Source organism: Pecten maximus, chromosome 13, assembly GCF_902652985.1.
Source record: "Pecten maximus chromosome 13, xPecMax1.1, whole genome shotgun sequence".
Taxonomy (NCBI): domain Eukaryota; kingdom Metazoa; phylum Mollusca; class Bivalvia; order Pectinida; family Pectinidae; genus Pecten; species Pecten maximus.
This window is the reverse complement of record NC_047027.1, coordinates 26,657,599-26,675,939: the sequence shown is the minus strand read 5'-3', so window position 1 is coordinate 26,675,939 and position 18,341 is coordinate 26,657,599. Positions and strand designations below refer to the sequence as shown.

General features: G+C 35.7%; 1 long non-coding RNA gene across 2 annotated transcripts; it reads right to left on the bottom strand.

The window, feature by feature from the left end:
• Positions 1 to 3,820: 3,820 nt before the first annotated feature.
• Positions 3,821 to 6,107, bottom strand: LOC117341141. 2 transcript variants are annotated; one of them, XR_004535559.1, is made up of 3 exons: positions 5,965 to 6,107; positions 4,286 to 4,402; positions 3,821 to 3,983 (listed from the first exon to the last, which is right to left on the bottom strand). It is a non-coding gene; the product is annotated as an uncharacterized LOC117341141 (long non-coding RNA). The 2 variants fall into 2 exon arrangements; XR_004535558.1 differs by lacking the exon at positions 5,965 to 6,107 and having other exon boundaries at positions 4,286 to 4,733.
• Between the last annotated feature and the right edge of the window lie 12,234 nt (positions 6,108 to 18,341).

Genomic DNA, 18,341 nt, shown 5'->3' with positions numbered 1-18,341 from the left:
TTACCGACCAAGTGTTAATGTAGTCCTTCGTGCCGGTCACGTGACCACGCGAGAACAGGAGGACCGACGAAAACATCGCGATAAAGACGTTGGACACCTAACATTAAAATCCGATCAAGAAAACAAACAGAACTTACCGGGAAATCATTAAATATTGAATTTATATAAAACATGACGATTTTTGTTCTTTTTAATTATAAATGCAACATTAACCCACATGCGTAGCGCGCCGTCAGTCGTCTGTCGTCTGGACATTGTCTGTCACGTTTTTTAATCCTTAAAATACATTGGCTGTTAACAGGACGTTGAACAATATAAACCAAAAGGTTTTACGGGGCAGCGGAACTCGGTTTGTTTGACCAGAACGATTTAGCCAAATAAGACAACACGTTCTGTGAATTTACTATTTCTTCAAAACGAATGACAAGATTTGGCTCCAATTCGGCTTGAAATATTTTATGTTGAAGGGGGATCTATGTTGTATAAAACCGTCTCCCTCGGCCCCAGGGACCCCAGGGACAGGACGGAAAATGGGAAATAGAACAAATATTTAAAATTCTTTCTTCTGTAGGAATGTTAGTATTGTTACCCTATTCGATCTAAGGGCAATTGTCAATTCTGTACCAATGATAGGTTTGGATATTGCAACAGGAGGGACGGAACCTTGTAGGGGAAATACAACAAATTGTGTATTAACGCTGGATATGGTCTCCTTGGATCTGTGTTGGGGGACACCCTACGAAAACGTGAAATTCTTTAAAAGCATTCTTCCTCTTAAGGAATATAAGGGTTAAGTACATATAATTTGTTTATAAGCATCCTATGAAGGAGGGGATCAGAATGAATGGTGGTCTGGTCCACGCGGGGTCTGAGGGTCGGGATCGAATTAGGGAATTTACTGAAGGTTCTTTGGAATGATTACTCTATCATAAAAAGGAAAGAGCATGCTCCATATTTGGTCTGTTACATCCTTTGGTGTAGGGTTATCATGTTTTGACAGGCGTGCGTTGGGGTAATAGTAGTCCCTATGTTCTTTTTGGAACTAATTGATTGCTTATGTTTCCGAACAGCTATCGTCATTTTGTGCACAACAATATTGAGCAGCGTGTATATGGAATTTTAAAACGATTTGGTTATTTGGAATTTTGAAACTGTTTGAGTTAATGGCACGTGGTCAAGTCGTCTACATATTAAAAGGGGTTAAAACAGTGCAGATAACTTGCAAAAACATAAATGTTTGTTAGATTCAATGTTTTCGAAAGATGATTGTTAAGAATGGAACCAATGGAAAATATGGCTATATAATTATCTATCTAAAAAATTGATCATTTTCACATATTCGAAAATTAGATCTAATATCACGGTAGGGAAAGGAGTCATATCCGTACCTGGAAAAGTTGTTCACAAATATATTTCGTTCCACACTTTGACGTTTTTGTTTTTGAAGGTGTGCACCATATTTGACATGAATTAGAATATTTTATTGTTTGTTACAAGAATCCACCGCTGCTGCCAATGATCTTGCATGGAATATTAATTTGTCTGTTTGATTATGTATGTGGCAGTATCATTGAGGACGGTTGCTTGTTAAGAGTACCCATGGCTGCAATGCCGCCTCTCGCATTTCCTCGTATACCGACATGTCCCGGTATCAAGGGGAGAGTAATTTGATATTTCTTTAAAATCTTGTTAATACAGAGTATAGATATATTTTTTTAAATCACGGAACTTCATACTAAGAAGGGCAGACCGTGAATCTGAGCATACGCACTTCTGAATATGGTCATGAGTTGAATCAAATGCAGACTCCTCTGCTAAGGAAATTTGAAACACCGTCTCAGAGTCGTATGGAGGTTCCTGGGTTTGGGGAGAAGTTGGCAGAGCAGCAGACAGTACCGACTCATTTCCTTCGATCTGTCAGTGTACATATAGGTGCAGAAGTGACAGTAGTATTAATTGACGCGCCATCATAACCTACGTGTCAAATGGAATCAGTGGCCTCCAAGTGGAGGTTATATTGTCAGATCAAGAAAAGATATCAGTTTCAACGCATTTGAAACCTCTTCGAGGCGGCAAATTGATGACAATGTTGATTTTGTTTTCGTCTAGAATCTGTCATTTGGACAGTCTTAAAACCCACAAACAGAAAGAAAATACATCTGGAGCCGAAGTGATTCGGCTAACCAATTGTCAGAATATGACAGTCATCTTAAAGATATGTTTTTGAAATAAATATTTTTCTCCCCTTAACTCCCAGGATTTTTTAATGGAACTGAAAAAAATCCGACATTTTGGTTCATCATGAATTTTCACTCTTTTGCGTCAACATTTTTGGCAAACAACCCATATATATTTAGAAACTTGGGAATATAACCTTTTCAAATTTAGTAACAAAAGTGGTGTTTTTGCATTATTGACGTTACCATGGTAACCAAAATTTATGATTTTATGAAAAAAATTACTTATTTCATATGTTTATACATTTTAAGCCACTGAGAGTGAATTTAGTGCTAGTTTATAAAATTAATGATATATCAGACTCTTCAGGAAGGAGGATAAACACAAATAAAAGTAGTATTTTCTTTTTATTTGCAGTTGTTGTCATAGTTACTGACTGAAATTTAAAGCAGTGATTATTGTTAAAAAGTTTTTATTTCCATTTTATCTGCCTAGACTTCATTGTAAGAAATTTGATTTTGTATTACAGGTGTAATGGTTTAGTCAGCAGTCTATCTATATAGTGAATCTTGTAAAGAGGACCTATCCAGGTTTTATGGCAAATTTCTATTTTTTTTATTTAAAACGTTACCATAGCAACCAGAAGTGAAAATACGTAAAAATGCGATATTTTACTTGGGAAAAACATGCGCATGTGCTCCCATCTGAATAAAAATGTAAAATATAAAACAGTTTGCAGCTTTTGCTGTATATGATTATAAATGTTAATTATAAATCATATTCATAAGTAGGTTGTTGTTTTCATGGTTTTAACATTAAGTTATATTCAGTTATATTTATTCCTTTCCTATTTTATGGTTTTAGTCAACAGCTAACATGTGCCTCCAAATCATGATATTGAAGCTGATTTTATCAATGTGAATTTTACCATTATGTACACTGCAGAAAATGTAGAATTGCAATTCCTCTCTTCAACATGTAGAATCCATGTACATTCTGTATCCATTTTTGGTTGCCATAGCTACCAATTTAGTAGCTAGGTGACCATTTTGATGTTTCAGGTCTTCTTCACTTGTTGTATTTGTTCTAGTTTCTCAATACTTATCGTAATTAGCCATTTGATCACAGATATAGTATGATTAACAAAAAGGTCATAATAACTAGCATCTGGTACTACCATTATACTGAAAACAGATTTACTGATAAAATTTAAAATTATTGAAGGCATGCAAATCAAATGGTTATAACCATCTTTGCTCATCATTCTGTGTGTGTATGTCTTCCTGGTTGAGAAATCCTAGACTTAATTCATAGACAATAGACATGAAGAAATATAGACAAGTGAAGAAAGTCCAAGTTCCCCAAAGGAACATAGCTATTGATGAAATTTCAGTTTGAATAATCCAGTTTGGCAGACAAACAAGTTGATTGATATAAACACTTGAACTTGGTTGGTTACATGTTTATTATGGATTATAAAGAATTCTGAACTATATTTATTACATGGTCAGGCAAGCCATATTTGGTATAAATGATATATTGATGTTATTATGTACCATGTTTTTGAAAATAATAATTTACTTAAGATCAAAATTACATGATTCAACTTGGAAGCAGTTGAAAAACAACACCAACACAAATATTAAGTTATGTAAGTTTAATCAAAGACATAGAACAGTGGGAGATGGTAGCTAAGGGAAACTATGCCTAAATCTGCTGTCTCTGGTGGCAGGGGATGGCATTTATCCTCTAGTATTGGTCACACCACAAATATCCACATAAATAAAGTCCTAAAGCTGATGTACCTGAAATTTGAAATGGGAGAAAATCAATATCATAAGCATCCAGATACATGTATATACACTAATAAAATATCTTATTTGCAAGGCATTACAGATTTATTCTAAAGAATATGGTAATACATAATGCTCACTTCAAAATTTCAAATGAAATAGTCAATAATGAAGTATAGGAAATGAGCTCACATACATATTGAAAAGCAGAAAATAATGATCAATTTAAACAAAACCAAATATCCTCAGAAGCTATAAGATAATAAACATTTTAATTGTAGTGAATTTGTAATTAGATAAATCTATTAGCTTACCTTTGATGTCATATATTAGGCAGAGTCATCCATAAGCCAATGTTCACATTAAATTTTGTACACCAAGCTTGCTAGTAAAATTGAGACAGCTCCAGACCTTACAAGTAAGGGGAATACCTGAAACACAAAATACACTTTATTCAAATGTTGTTGATTGCTTGTTTCACATGGTCCTGTTTAAAAAATACAAAAAAAAAAAAAAAAAAACTTGAGATATCATTAATGTGGAGTACATGTATTTTAAAACGCCCTGAAATGAACTTTTAGAAAGTTAAACAAACATGCCCATTCCACCAACCAAATCTGCATTTCAAATACTCATAACATTGTTTTGAAAATCCAAATAAGCACACCAATGAGTTTCTTCTTGCCCTATTGCCAGACGTTAGACATTTTGATGGTAATATCATTATGTCTCATAAAGGACATCTCTCTATCTAAGTGTCTTATGTTTGGTGTTTAGGTCAGAGGAAACTTGTCCCACTCCTCACTAATAATAACTGTGAAAACTTGTAATTACTTATTTTTTCTGTCTTGTGTGCATCCTTAGAGGATTAATCATAATAATTAAAGCATAAAATGATAATTACTAGCTAGCCAGCATTATATCTCCCAACACAAGTATCTGTATATCTTTGATTTATTCAAATTATTTGCTTTCAACAATGTTCCCAGCCTTTACTGGCATAGAATACTTACTGAAACATGTACAACTACACATATCTCTACACCTGTATACATGTATACATGTATCAGTCTATTTCACATAAACAAAGTCTGACACAACATATAATGCTTGAATTCGGACAAAAGCTTGGGTGTGTCACATGTTGATCCTCATCCATTTGTAGTAAGCACAGTAACAATATAAACACTTTATATATATGGGGGTAGGGATATGAGCCCTAACATGAATATATATATATAAGAATATTAATCCAACCTATATCAGCACACCATGATCCAAACATTGTAGAATTCACAACCAGCTAAACTCAAGAACAGCTATTTGGTATTTTCAGTAATCCTCTATCACCTCTTTTATCAACCATACCATGTGACTTTTTTCTGAATTTATATACCACTGTTGCAAAACTGAAATTCTATGAATAGGTTTCACTTTTTAATCTCTCATGTATTTTTCATTATGTAAAATGCAATTAAAGCAAATTCATCCAATTTTAGTTGATACATGCATGTACAGAAATTTGGCAAAAACATCAAGAACGTTTTACTATTTGTACATACAAACATACTTAAAATACTGATGTAAAGTAAAAATTAGAAATTAAATTCATAGAGATAAATATTGATAATTCTGATACAAAATATACTGTAATGATGAAATTTATCGTAACATCCCCCCCCCCCCCCCCCCCCCCCCCCACACACACCCAACAAACAAAGAAAAAAGAAGAAAAAAAAATAAAAGATAAATGAAACAAGAACTAAATCGTTGTTTTTAATGTGAATATTGTTTTAACTGGTCATATTTCATTTGGAGCCAATATACAAATGTAGGCCTATCTTGTAACACAATAAATGAAATTAAAGCAATATTACATGCAGATACTCATGTAAACATATGACATGAATATATATTTGTAAAAAATACATATATGATATTGCTTGTACTTTTTGTATTCTCGTGTCTATAGAACTTCACTTTATGTACTTACCTTACCTACGTTATGTTCTAGCACAGGCGTCTGAAGTTCTGACAGTAAACTGAGATATAATACCATAGAAAAAATAAGAGTATCTACTATAAAAAAAAGAACAGGTATGCAACGCCTCCGATGTCAACAATCACTTAAATATCTGCAAACGGGAAAAATATACGATTTACAATATAATTATTGGTATACACAGATGCCGCTAACATTATTTAACAATCGACAAGCATAAACCATTACTCACTGCGTTTAATAAGTTCTATTTCAGCTAAAAACTTTCTGAGATGGTCTGTCACGTCAACCATGTCGTGAAAATGGCGGACATTGTTATGCAGGTCCGCAGTGAATATCGAGGTAATACTTTTCATTCATGAAAAAATAAGAGTTACCTGCCCTTTATTTTCAAACGTTTTAAAAACTGAGAAACATGTTACACCAGAAGTATTAAAAATGTTTCAACGACACAGAATATAAATATAAATTGAAAGAATCCATGTGCTTCTAGAGTTCTTTTTTTATTGTCAATATCATGAATTAAAAAGTATTACCTCGATATTCACTGCGGACCTGCATAACAATGTCCGCCATTTTCACGACATGGTTGACGTGACAGACCATCTCAGAAAGTTTTTAGCTGAAATAGAACTTATTAAACGCAGTGAGTAATGGTTTATGCTTGTCGAGTGTTAAATAATGTTAGCGGCATCTGTGTATACCAATAATTATATTGTAAATCGTATATTTTTCCCGTTTGCAGATATTTAAGTGATTGTTGACATCGGAGGCGTTGCATACCTGTTCTTTTTTTATAGTAGATACTCTTATTTTTTCTATGGTATTATATCTCAGTTTACTGTCAGAAATTCAGACGCCTGTGGTTCTAGGCCTATCTGAACATGATTGTTTGTCTGTTTGTGTCCATATACAGGGTACGTCCCCAGCTCTTCATAATGTCCAGTGTCACCTCACAGTTTGTTAGTTGATTTGACAGTGCATGGTCACTGCATATTGTTTTGGTGACGACTTGTATCGGTAATATGTTCGGTCCGCGAAAACAATCGGCACCAGGGCACATGTCTATCCCACCATTTAGATACCGAAAGTGATCATCTAGGAAATACCCGATTACTATAAATAGATTTTGCTGTCGTCGGCTTTATTTTTATTTATTCATTTTTTATTATTATTTGTATTCAAAATATATGCTATCACAAAAGTGCCACAAAAGTGATGTTTCCTGATGAAACCAAGACCATATATTGCGTTATGAAAACAACAGAAACTAAAAGTTGTCGATCGTATTCGCGCAGGTTGCTTGCGTTATCGACTCGCTCTTGCACGACGTCAAGTTATACCTCGGTATTTCGTCAAAATGATACGGATTTATGGAAACTTTTAATCATTTATTTGGTACGTTATGACTGATAGAATTGTGTATTTTGGTCAGTTTTTTCTTGGCTTCAATTGTATATGTAATGATTACTATTTTTTATGCAAAAGATCATTACAATTTGTCGATTTGTGCTGCGTACGGTATAGAACCATACATCACATGTACTTTATTGACAAAAAACATCACTTTTTGGAGGATTCCTGTAAAATAGTGGAATATACATAATATTGAGAGTATTGACTACCACTATTGTGAATTACAGGCATTATTTCTCGCTATATTTTAAGTAATGTGAGATACAAAATCGAATCCGCGCTTGCACGATTACGCCGGCTGAAACACGACGTCAACAATTCAAAATAGTCGAAAAAAAAGTTGGCTTGTTTTTTCAACTCATAAAATGTATCAGAAAAGTTTGTCAAATGAAAATTTACTAAGAACAAATGTTGTTGGATATTTTCTCCAGTTTTACTAGGTATATTCGGTATCTCAATAGGTAAACAAATAAGGGAGATACGACCATTTCCCTAACACCGACGTGCTATTGGCGTAGTTTGGCGTAGTTGGGAGTTAAGGGGTTAAGAAGTTTTCGTGAAACCTTAAGGGGAAACGATGTTAAGTTTTTTCTCCCTTCTCTGATCCTAAAGAAGTGGAACGAACTTCATTTTTTTTTTCAAGCTTGGTAGCTTCCTCCTTTACCAATTTGAAGGAAAGCAAGATGTCAAGAGAATTTGTCTCGTGTCAAAAGCCCCAATATTGTGCCAGAAGTATTACAAAGTGTCAGTTGTTAAGATTGGAGCCAGATCCATTGTATCATGTCAGGATTATTTCTGTGTTTCATGTTTATTTAAAAAATGTGCTACTAAAAGTTCCAAGCGAGTGCTTATATGCTATATGTATGTAAAGCAAAAAGGTTTGTGAAGCCAAACTCTGTTGCCTAGTTAAATTAAAATCTTGTTAATAAACTATCTTTAAAATGAAAATTAAGAAAAAGAAGAAAAAACACAAAAAAAAAAAAAAAAAATGTAAGTGTACTGTATTGCTCTCTATTTCACAAGATTGTTTTGGCAATGGTATGATATGGTGTTCCGGTGGTCGGAATTAAACATTAAATTGTTGTATCTTCACGGATTTATTGTAATACTATTGACAACAATGTATGAAAGAATACGAAATTGGAATCCAATCGACAAGTCTTTTCGATTATATAATAATCATATGAAAACGGGGTGGTTGATGGGGGTTGGGGATGCTGTTGTAGTGACTGAAATCAAACTATTTGGTATGTCTTATCGCTTCAAAATAATCATATGTATACTGGAATAGTGGAAAAAAAGATTCCCGAGAGTCATTAAAAATAAGCTACTTTCTGAAGGAAATGTTCCAAATATTTTTTGTTTCTTCTTCTTTTTTAAACGCATGTGTATATACTGAGTAATCTAGGGTAAAATTGTTCTTCCTTGTCTACACAGGACCACTATCTTTGTTTTTAACACGTGTCTTCTATAGGGGATATTTGAACATGAACATGTAAAATAGTAGAAAAAAAATCAAATTTGTCCTGTTCATGCTCCTCCATATACACCTTATGGCCACCTTCGTACGGCTTGTGGTCCCTTCTATGCTGCTCGTGATCAATACAGTGGTGTTTATTGTCGTCCCAGTGTTTCTAGTCTTCCTCGTGGTTCTCCCGCTACTCCTCTTGGTCCCCAATATGCTCCTTGTGGTCCTCCCCGGGTTCCCCATTATTATTCCTTTGATCCACTCTTCCTCCCCGAGTTCCCCATTGTCCTTCCTTTGATCCCACTCTTTCTCCCCGGGTTCCCCATTGTCCTTCCTTTGATCCCACTCTTTCTCCCCGGGTTCCCCATTGTCCTTCCTTTGATCCCACTCTTTCTCCCCGGGTTCCCCATTATTATTCCTTTGATCCACTCTTCCTCCCCGAGTTCCCCATTGTCCTTCCTTTGATCCCACTCTTTCTCCCCGGGTTCCCCATTGTCCTTCCTTTGATCCCACTCTTTCTCCCCGGGTTCCCCATTATTATTCCTTTGATCCCACTCTTTCTCCCCGAGTTTCCCATTGTTCTTCCTTAGACTCCATTCTTTCTCCCCGAGTTACCCATTGTTCTTCCATTGATCCCACTCTTCCTCCCCGAGTTCCCATTGTCCTTCATTTGATCCCACTCTTCCTCTCAGAAATCCCCATTGTCCTTCCTTTGATCCCACTCTTTCTCCTCGAGTTTCCCATTGTCCTTCCTTTGATCCCACTCTTTCTCCCCGAGTTTCCCATTGTTCTTCATTTGATCCCACTCTTCCTCCCCGAGTTCCCATTGTCCTTCATTTGATCCCACTCTTCCTCCCAGAAATCCCCATTGTCCTTCCTTTGATATCCCTGTTCCTCCCCGAGTTTCCCTCTGTTACTCCATTGATCCCATTCTTTCTCCCCGAGTTTCCCATTGTTCTTCCTTAGACTCCATTCTTGCTCCCCGGGTTCCCTATTGTCCTTCCATTGATCCCACTCTTCCTCCCCGAGTTCTCCATTGTTCTTCCCTTGATTATCCTTTTCCTTCCCGAGTTCTTCCTTGTCTTCCTTGTGTTCCTTAAATTCAATACATGTAACTAGCTAGTAGTTATACACAATTTATGAATTTAATATTCATGGTTGATAAACTCTGAATGCCAAACTATCTTTAAAATGGATAATGTTTGAATTTGTTTTTGCTATTTTCTTTTAATTCTTTATTTATTTATTTACCTATATTCTTTTATTTTTTTATTTATTTATTTATTTATTTTGGTAGTCCGTTTGTTGCGCCATCCCGGAAGGAGTGTCAGTTGTAAAAATCTTGCATATCGTATTATCGAATGGAGGCACGTAGAGCACGGTTAAAATATCAGATTCAATATGTATTTTCATATCAAGTGTTCCCCTGAGTATAATGAACCACTCGCCATCCCGTTTGTGTTTACCTTCATGTTGAATGAAAATACTTTAATATTTTATGAATGTTCATATGGCAGCTGTTGGTTTTTATATTTTACAGAATTGATGCTATTGACTGGGGTGTACATCTATTTAAGTCTAATCATTTCCTGTTATTAATATACATATACCGTGTTACCTTACATTTGTATCTGATTTATTCTAATATTTCAAGTTTAGTTTACATAGATACACGACATGTCATGGACGCAAATCAACAAATATGTTAAAGTTAATTACCTGGGGTTTAATGCTTCTCTGAGTTATTAACCCATCAAGGAAGTATTTAGTTTCATCTACGGGAGTAACTAATGACAAATTATGGACAAAATGTTTCCTGCCTTTTAACCTTGTTATATTCACCCGGATCAATGTATTGTAATACATTGCTGATATCTGGTGATATAACTACGTTAATTATACTGACAGCAACCTTCATATTACAATAAGCTTTTTGACTCGTCGTCAGTAAGTCATTTTGTCACTTGCCAAATGTATTATTGTAGTTTTATGAAGATCACTCATTATGATTACCATAACTGTAGAATTTTCGTTTTCTTGTCTTTGACTTGATTTTCAATCAACAGGAAGATTATGCCAAAAGGGATATTTAAGTGATCATGACAAAACACCAAACAACTATCGATGGTTTTATTAATATAACATTTCATTTTCCTTTTAATAACCGCCCTTCTGTGTATCATGAAGGGAAATTAAGAATTTCGTATCTTTCACCAAAGCATTTAGTTTCCTCGTTCTAAATATAATCGATAGCCAAATCAGCCGAAAGGAATACAGCATTGAAAGCAATAGTGGTCTCCTCTATTGGGTCTGTCTCTCTGCCTCAATGGTGATAAATCACCATCAATATTCAGGTCATATCCCAAAGAAATGCTGAAGATTGAATAAGAATCAATACCTTTATCAATATTGAAAACTGCATAATTTCCTTCAAAAGTTAATTGAAGAAATCCTAGACTAAATACTCTTTGTTACCTATTCACCCGTCCCAACGAATTATGCAAAATTGCGTTGTATACAGATAAAGATGGGAAATCAGTGCATGACAATTTATATCCGGTCAGATGATTTATGCCTTTATGCCCCCTGACAAAAGAAAGTTAAAACTACTAATGATACCAAAGTAAGTCCCTTTCTGTCACCCAAAATACATCAGAAAAATGATTGAATATATTTTGTGAAATTTCCTATATTTCCTCATTTATCAAAGGAGCCACACCCTCCAATTATACGTTTGATCTCCTTTTCCCAATTATCCTTCAGGCATAATTTGATTAAAACGTATCCAGATTTCAAATTATAGTACCTATAGGATTAATTTACCCTATATACATTTGTACATGTACTTTATGGCTCCGCCCCTTCGTTTTAATATGTTTTTTTTTTCTAAATTTCTTGTGTTTGGCCCCTCCTCTCATGACTCATTGAAGTCACTACCTCTATTTATACAAAATAATAAATAAACAGTAATCAATAATGAAAATATTCCGTTTTTTTAAATGACAACAATGCATGTCACGTTTTTGGATATAAGATATTTACAGGAAAACACACGTAGATTCCAATTTTACAATCAACACAACTTTAATAGTATTAGGAAATAAGTCATTTGGTTCTTATTGGGGCCGCTGTTGTCGAGTGTTTAAGGTGTCCCGAAACCTTCTCACTAGCCCTCCACCTCTGGGTTGCGAGTTCAAAACCTACGTAGGGCAGTTGCCAGGTACTGACCGTAGGCCAGTGTTTTTCTCCGGGTACTCCGGCTTTCCTCCACCTCTAAACCTGGCACGTCCTTAAATGACCCTGGCTGTTAATAGGACGTTGAACATTTGAAGTCCAATGGTAAGTACTAATAGGCTAAAAGTAAATTGAATTGTTGACCTCTTTTCCAACTTCCTAACCCCACCTTTTCGATCTCAGGGGAATTGCATAATCTTTTGTACAACATTTGATATACTTTGCCTAAAAATGTCCCAGATAAAATCTAATGAAAATGATTTATGAGTGATCTAAAGTGAGTTAATGGATCTGAATTACCCAACGTAGCACTGAGTCCTCGGTTATTAGGGGATACAAACCCTCTGAAAAAATAATTTGATTCCCTTTCCCCGATTATGTTCTAGTCCAGTTTTCATTAGACTTCTATTTCCCGTATTTATTCCCGCCGCTCCCGCCTAAACAGAGCCAAACACAAGCAAAAACACTTCCGACCAGATTTGATAAAAATTCCAGTTAGACCTTCAAGGGAGTAGCGATATATAAACGATATGACGACTGACCACGAACCATGACAGCTAAAAAATATGTTTTCCAAATAATTAAACTGTAAGAACTGTTACAATAAAACTGTTATCTTACATCTGACCCTCCGTCAACTTTTATGAACCCACACATATATTCATATATACAAGAATGTGTATGTGGTGCAGTGGTATTAGCTGCGGGTATTCTTGCTAAACGGTTAGATGCTAGTTTGATGCCCGGTCAGGCAGGAATCATACAATTGTCTTCCTTCATCATTTGGGATACTTAGTGGCTTGAACTCAAAATCTACAAAATCGCCTAGCCAGAAGTATCCGCAGCTTATATTGTCCACATCGACGCTTTTTGAAAACAAGATTTCCATGTCGTGGTGATGGTCGGCCTGATACCCTTTCATGCCCGAAGTAAGAAATCGTCTGTAAGATAACATGAATACCTGGATCGTGGCAAGTATACATATATACATGAATGCAGATTGTGCTCAATTAACATAAACTCCACAACGAACAAATACGGCATGAAATTCGAATCTGATAAATCAAGGTATGAATGAATTATCAGCACAGACGAACATCCGATATTGCGCAACTGTCAAATGCTATATTGATTGTAAATGTAAAATTCAATTATTGAACGACAATTGCAAAATGATGAACACACACATTTTTTTTCTGCTTTCGTTTATTATTTTAACGATACGTATACACATATCACCCTACAGCTCGAGTTAGAAATCAAGTACTTTGATCGGTGAGGTGATTTTCCCCCAAAACTGAACAAATACTATGCTTTCTATTTGACATTGGGAGTGATAATATGGCTGGCATACTGTTTCAGTAACTACATATCATATTTATGTTCGACAACAGAATATTTTATGTGGCAGCTAGGTAACCACAGTGAGACAACGACAATGGTACATAGATCAAGACAGGCCGACGACAAATGTTTACAAATCACAAAGTTCATGTTTGACATTGGGAGTGATAATATGGCTGGCATACTGTTTCAATAACTACATATCATATTTATGTTCGACAACAGAATATTTTATGTGGCAGCTAGGTAACCACAGTGAGACAACGACAATGGTACATATATCAAGACAGGCCGATGTTCATGTCAGCATTGTGTCTGTGATTTCTGATGAATTGCGCGGTGTGGAGTTTGGTGTCGAGTTTCTAATATTACTGTACATATACAACACCTTTATATGCGGTAGATATGTCTTTATATTCGGTAGACATTTCCTTATATTCGGTAGTTATGTCCTTATATTCGGTAGTTATGTCCTTATATTTGGTAGATATGTCCTTATACGCGGTGCGTTTCCCTTTATATTCGGTAGTTAAATGAAACTTTATATTCGGTGTTAAAATGAAACTTTATATTCGGTGCAAACTTTCGTATATGCTGTGCAAACTTCCTTATATGCTGTGCAAACTTCTTTATACTATGTGCAAACGTCTGTATGATGATGACCAAACCCGGAACTTTTTGAGTGGATGAATCCTACAACGACACCGTACAGAGAAGCGTCAAAGCAACCAAGACTCCAGAAACTCCAAACAAAATCTTGCTTGAAGATTTGAAACATGGTATATAATCATGAAATACCAGAGTTTCCTTAGCTGTATAACTATTTTGAAAAAAAGTTATTTTTCCTTGTTGTTCTGATAACATAAAGGGTATGGCGCATATTGCCATGTTTCGACCTAACGGTCACCGTTTTCAAAATCAAAAAAAAAATAAATGTTAAAAACTGAGTTTTTGAATACAAACCATAAATCTATAACAAATAAAGATTCTTATTTGCGAAAAATTTGTTGTTCATTGCAATGGATATTTCATAAAATGACCGTAAAGTTGCATCATCGGGCTATTTGCAACTTTCGATGGGGGTTTTCCCGCATTCATATCATTTTTTTTTTACATACGCATCGGAAGACCTACTTTTAATTTTATTCTATATACCAAAAGACAACTAAAATCCTATTCTTAAAAAGTGGTCCTCCGATTGCGCTGGTATAGAAAAATTGAAAAAAAAAACATAGTTGATAAAACATTTTAATTTTAGCATTAATGACTCTAAATGATAACATAAACCTCACATGTTAGTCCGCATATAGCTCATATGGTAGAACGATCGATTATCAACCCGAAGGTTTGGAGTTCGAATCACTAAGATGTATCTTATTAATATTTTGTTATGTTTCTAAAAATGATAACTTTCAATTTTTCTTGGTCGTATTTGAAAGATATTTTCAACATTAAACACATATTTGATATGAAGTATTTAGTATAAAGATAGAAATGTTGAGATAGAAAATTTTCACTTGGATAAAAAAGAGTGAAATCATAACCTATTTACTCCGTATCATTCAAAGTAAAATCTGAATGAACTGCAGCGTCGAAAACAGGCATACATGGTATCAAATTCCTATTTAACATGTCAGTTTAACTTTATTTCATATGCATGATGGTATTGATTTACTACATAATCCGTTCACAACACACAGCGCGCCAATGGACCATGACGATCTATTGTGTTACTGAGGGAATCACTAGGGTCACGTGATATTTTACCTGTATTTTTAGCCCGGACTATTGTATGTGGCCTAGGTCAGAATAATCGGAAAACGACCATACCTCTTTCTAAGTCAATGAAAATGATATTAACAAGCAAGATTAAATTGTCTAAGCATACAGTGAGGACGTAAAGTATACCAAACTTTCCCACTAGAAAACAGACTTTGTAATTTGTTTCTTTGTGTTAAGCATTGATGTCATTTTATTTTAGTTTCATCGGGGTATGAAACACATTTTGCTTACAAACTATGAATCCGCGTAGCAGATTCTTACAGAAGTTTGCAAACAAAATTTGTTTCATACCCCGATGAAACTAAAAAAAAAATGGCTGTGTGAAGTTAGCCCAACATACGACATACGACATACGACATTCAAAACTTCATATCTTGTGTTTTTACCAGCCAACGAGGTAACTTTTGAATATTCAGCGGCTGAACATACGACATACGACATTCAGATTTTGAATGTTCGACCGCTCAACATACGACATACGGCATTCAGATTTTGATGTTGAATGTTCAGCGGCTCGACATACGACATACAACATTCAGATTTTGAATGTTCAGCGGCCCAACATACGACATACGACATTCAAAACTTCATATCTTGTGTTTTTACCAGACAACGAGGTAGCTTTTGAATGTTCAGCGGCTGAACATACGACATACGACATTCAGATTTTGAATGTTCAGCCACTTAACAGACGACATACGACATTCAGATTTTGATTTTGAATGTTCAGCGGCTCGACAAACGACATACGACATTCAAATTTTAAATGTTCAGCGGCTCAACATACGACATACAACATTCAGATTTTGAATGTTCAGCCGCGCAACATACGACATACGACATTCAAAACTTCATATCTTGTGTTTTTACCAGCCAACGAGGTAACTTTTGAATATTCAGCGGCTGAACATACGACATACGACATTCAGATTTTGAATGTTCGACCGCTCAACATACGACATACGGCATTCAGATTTTGATGTTGAATGTTCAGCGGCTCGACATACGACATACGACATTCACATTTTGAATGTTCAGCGGCTCAACATACGACATACAACATTCAGATTTTGAATGTTCAGCGGCCCAACATACGACATGCGACATTCAAAACTTCATATCTTGTGTTTTACCAGCCAACGAGGTAACTTTTGAATGTTCATCGGCTGAACATACGACATACGACATTCAGATTTTGAGTGTTCAGCCGTTCAACATACGACATACGACATTCAGATTTTGATGTTGAATGTTCAGCGGCTCGACATACGTCATACGAAATTCAAATTTTGAATGTTCAGCGGCTCGACAAACGACATACGACATTCAAATTTTAAATGTTCAGCGGCTGAACATACGGCATACAACATTCAGATTTTGAATGTTCAGCCGCGCAACATACGACATACGACATTCAAAACTTCATATCTTGTGTTTTTACCAGCCAACGAGGTAACTTTTGAATGTTCATCGGCTGAACATACGACATACGACATTCAGATTTTGAATGTTCAGCCGCTCAACATACGACATACGACATTCAGATTTTGATTTTGAATGTTCAGCGGCTCGACAAACGACATACGACATTCAAATTTCAAATGTTCAGCGGCTCAACATACGACATACAACATTCAGATTTTGAATGTTCAGCCGCTCAACATACGACATACGACATTCAAAACTTCATATCTTGTGTTTTTACCAGCCAACAAGGTAACTTTTGAATGTTCAGCGGTTGAACATACGACATACGACATTCAGATTTTGAATGTTCAGCCGCTCAACATACGACATACGATATTCAGATTTTGATGTTGAATGTTCAGCGGCTCGACAAACGACATACGACATTCAAATTTTGAATGTTCAGCGGCTGAACATACGACATACAACATTCAGATTTTGAATGTTCAGCCGCTAAACATACGACATACGACATTCAAAACTTCATATCTTGTGTTTTACCAGCCAACGAGGTAGCTTTTGAATGTTCAGCGGCCCAACATACGACATACGACATTCAAAACTTCATATCTTGTGTTTTACCAGCCAACGAGGTAACTTTTGAATGTTCATCGGCTGAACATACGACATACGACATTCAGATTTTGAGTGTTCAGCCGTTCAACATACGACATACGACATTCAGATTTTGATGTTGAATGTTCAGCGGCTCGACATACGTCATACGAAATTCAAATTTTGAATGTTCAGCGGCTCAACATACGACATACAACATTCAGATTTTGAATGTTCAGCGGCTGAACATACGACATACGACATTCAAAACTTCATATCTTGTTTTTACCAGCCAACGAGGTAACTTTTGAATGTTCAGCGGCTGAACATACGACATACGACATTCAGATTTTGAATGTTCAGCCGCTCAACATACGGCATTCGACATTCAGATTTTAATGTTGAATGTTCAGCGGCTCGACATACGACATTCAAATTTTGAATGTTCAACGGCTCTACATACGACATACGACATTCAAATTGTGAATGTTCAGCGGATCAACATACGACATACAACATTCAGATTTTGAGTGTTCAGCCGCTCAACATACGACATACGACATTCAAAATTTCATATCTTGTTTTTACCAGCCAACGAGGTAACTTTTGAATGTTCAGCGGCTGAACATACAATATTGTACGACATACATGTAGAAGACTGTTACAGGATACCCTACCGTGATATTGGTCTATTTTCAGGTACACTTATCGGTAAAACAATCTTTAAATATCTGAGTCCAATTATACCATCGGAGGGCAACAGGCCCATACAAACCCTCAATCAATGACAATGATACAGCAGCGTTCAAGGTTGATTGATAATAATGGTTGGTAGCTGTCCCGAAGGAAATAAATTGGACATTTGTATCTCACACGCTAGCAATGGCTACCAAATATCAGGAACTGCCAAGGGCGATAACTCTAATTGCAAATATGGAAATAAACTACCAAACCAAGGGAAGTAACCGTACAGGACAAATCAAACTATATTGACTGGGGATCTGTGCCTTTAAAAGCGCGCATGCACGTGAGACGGACAATCATTATATCAATGTCAGCGCAACGCGACACATCGCTACACTATCAAAAAAACGTTACGAAA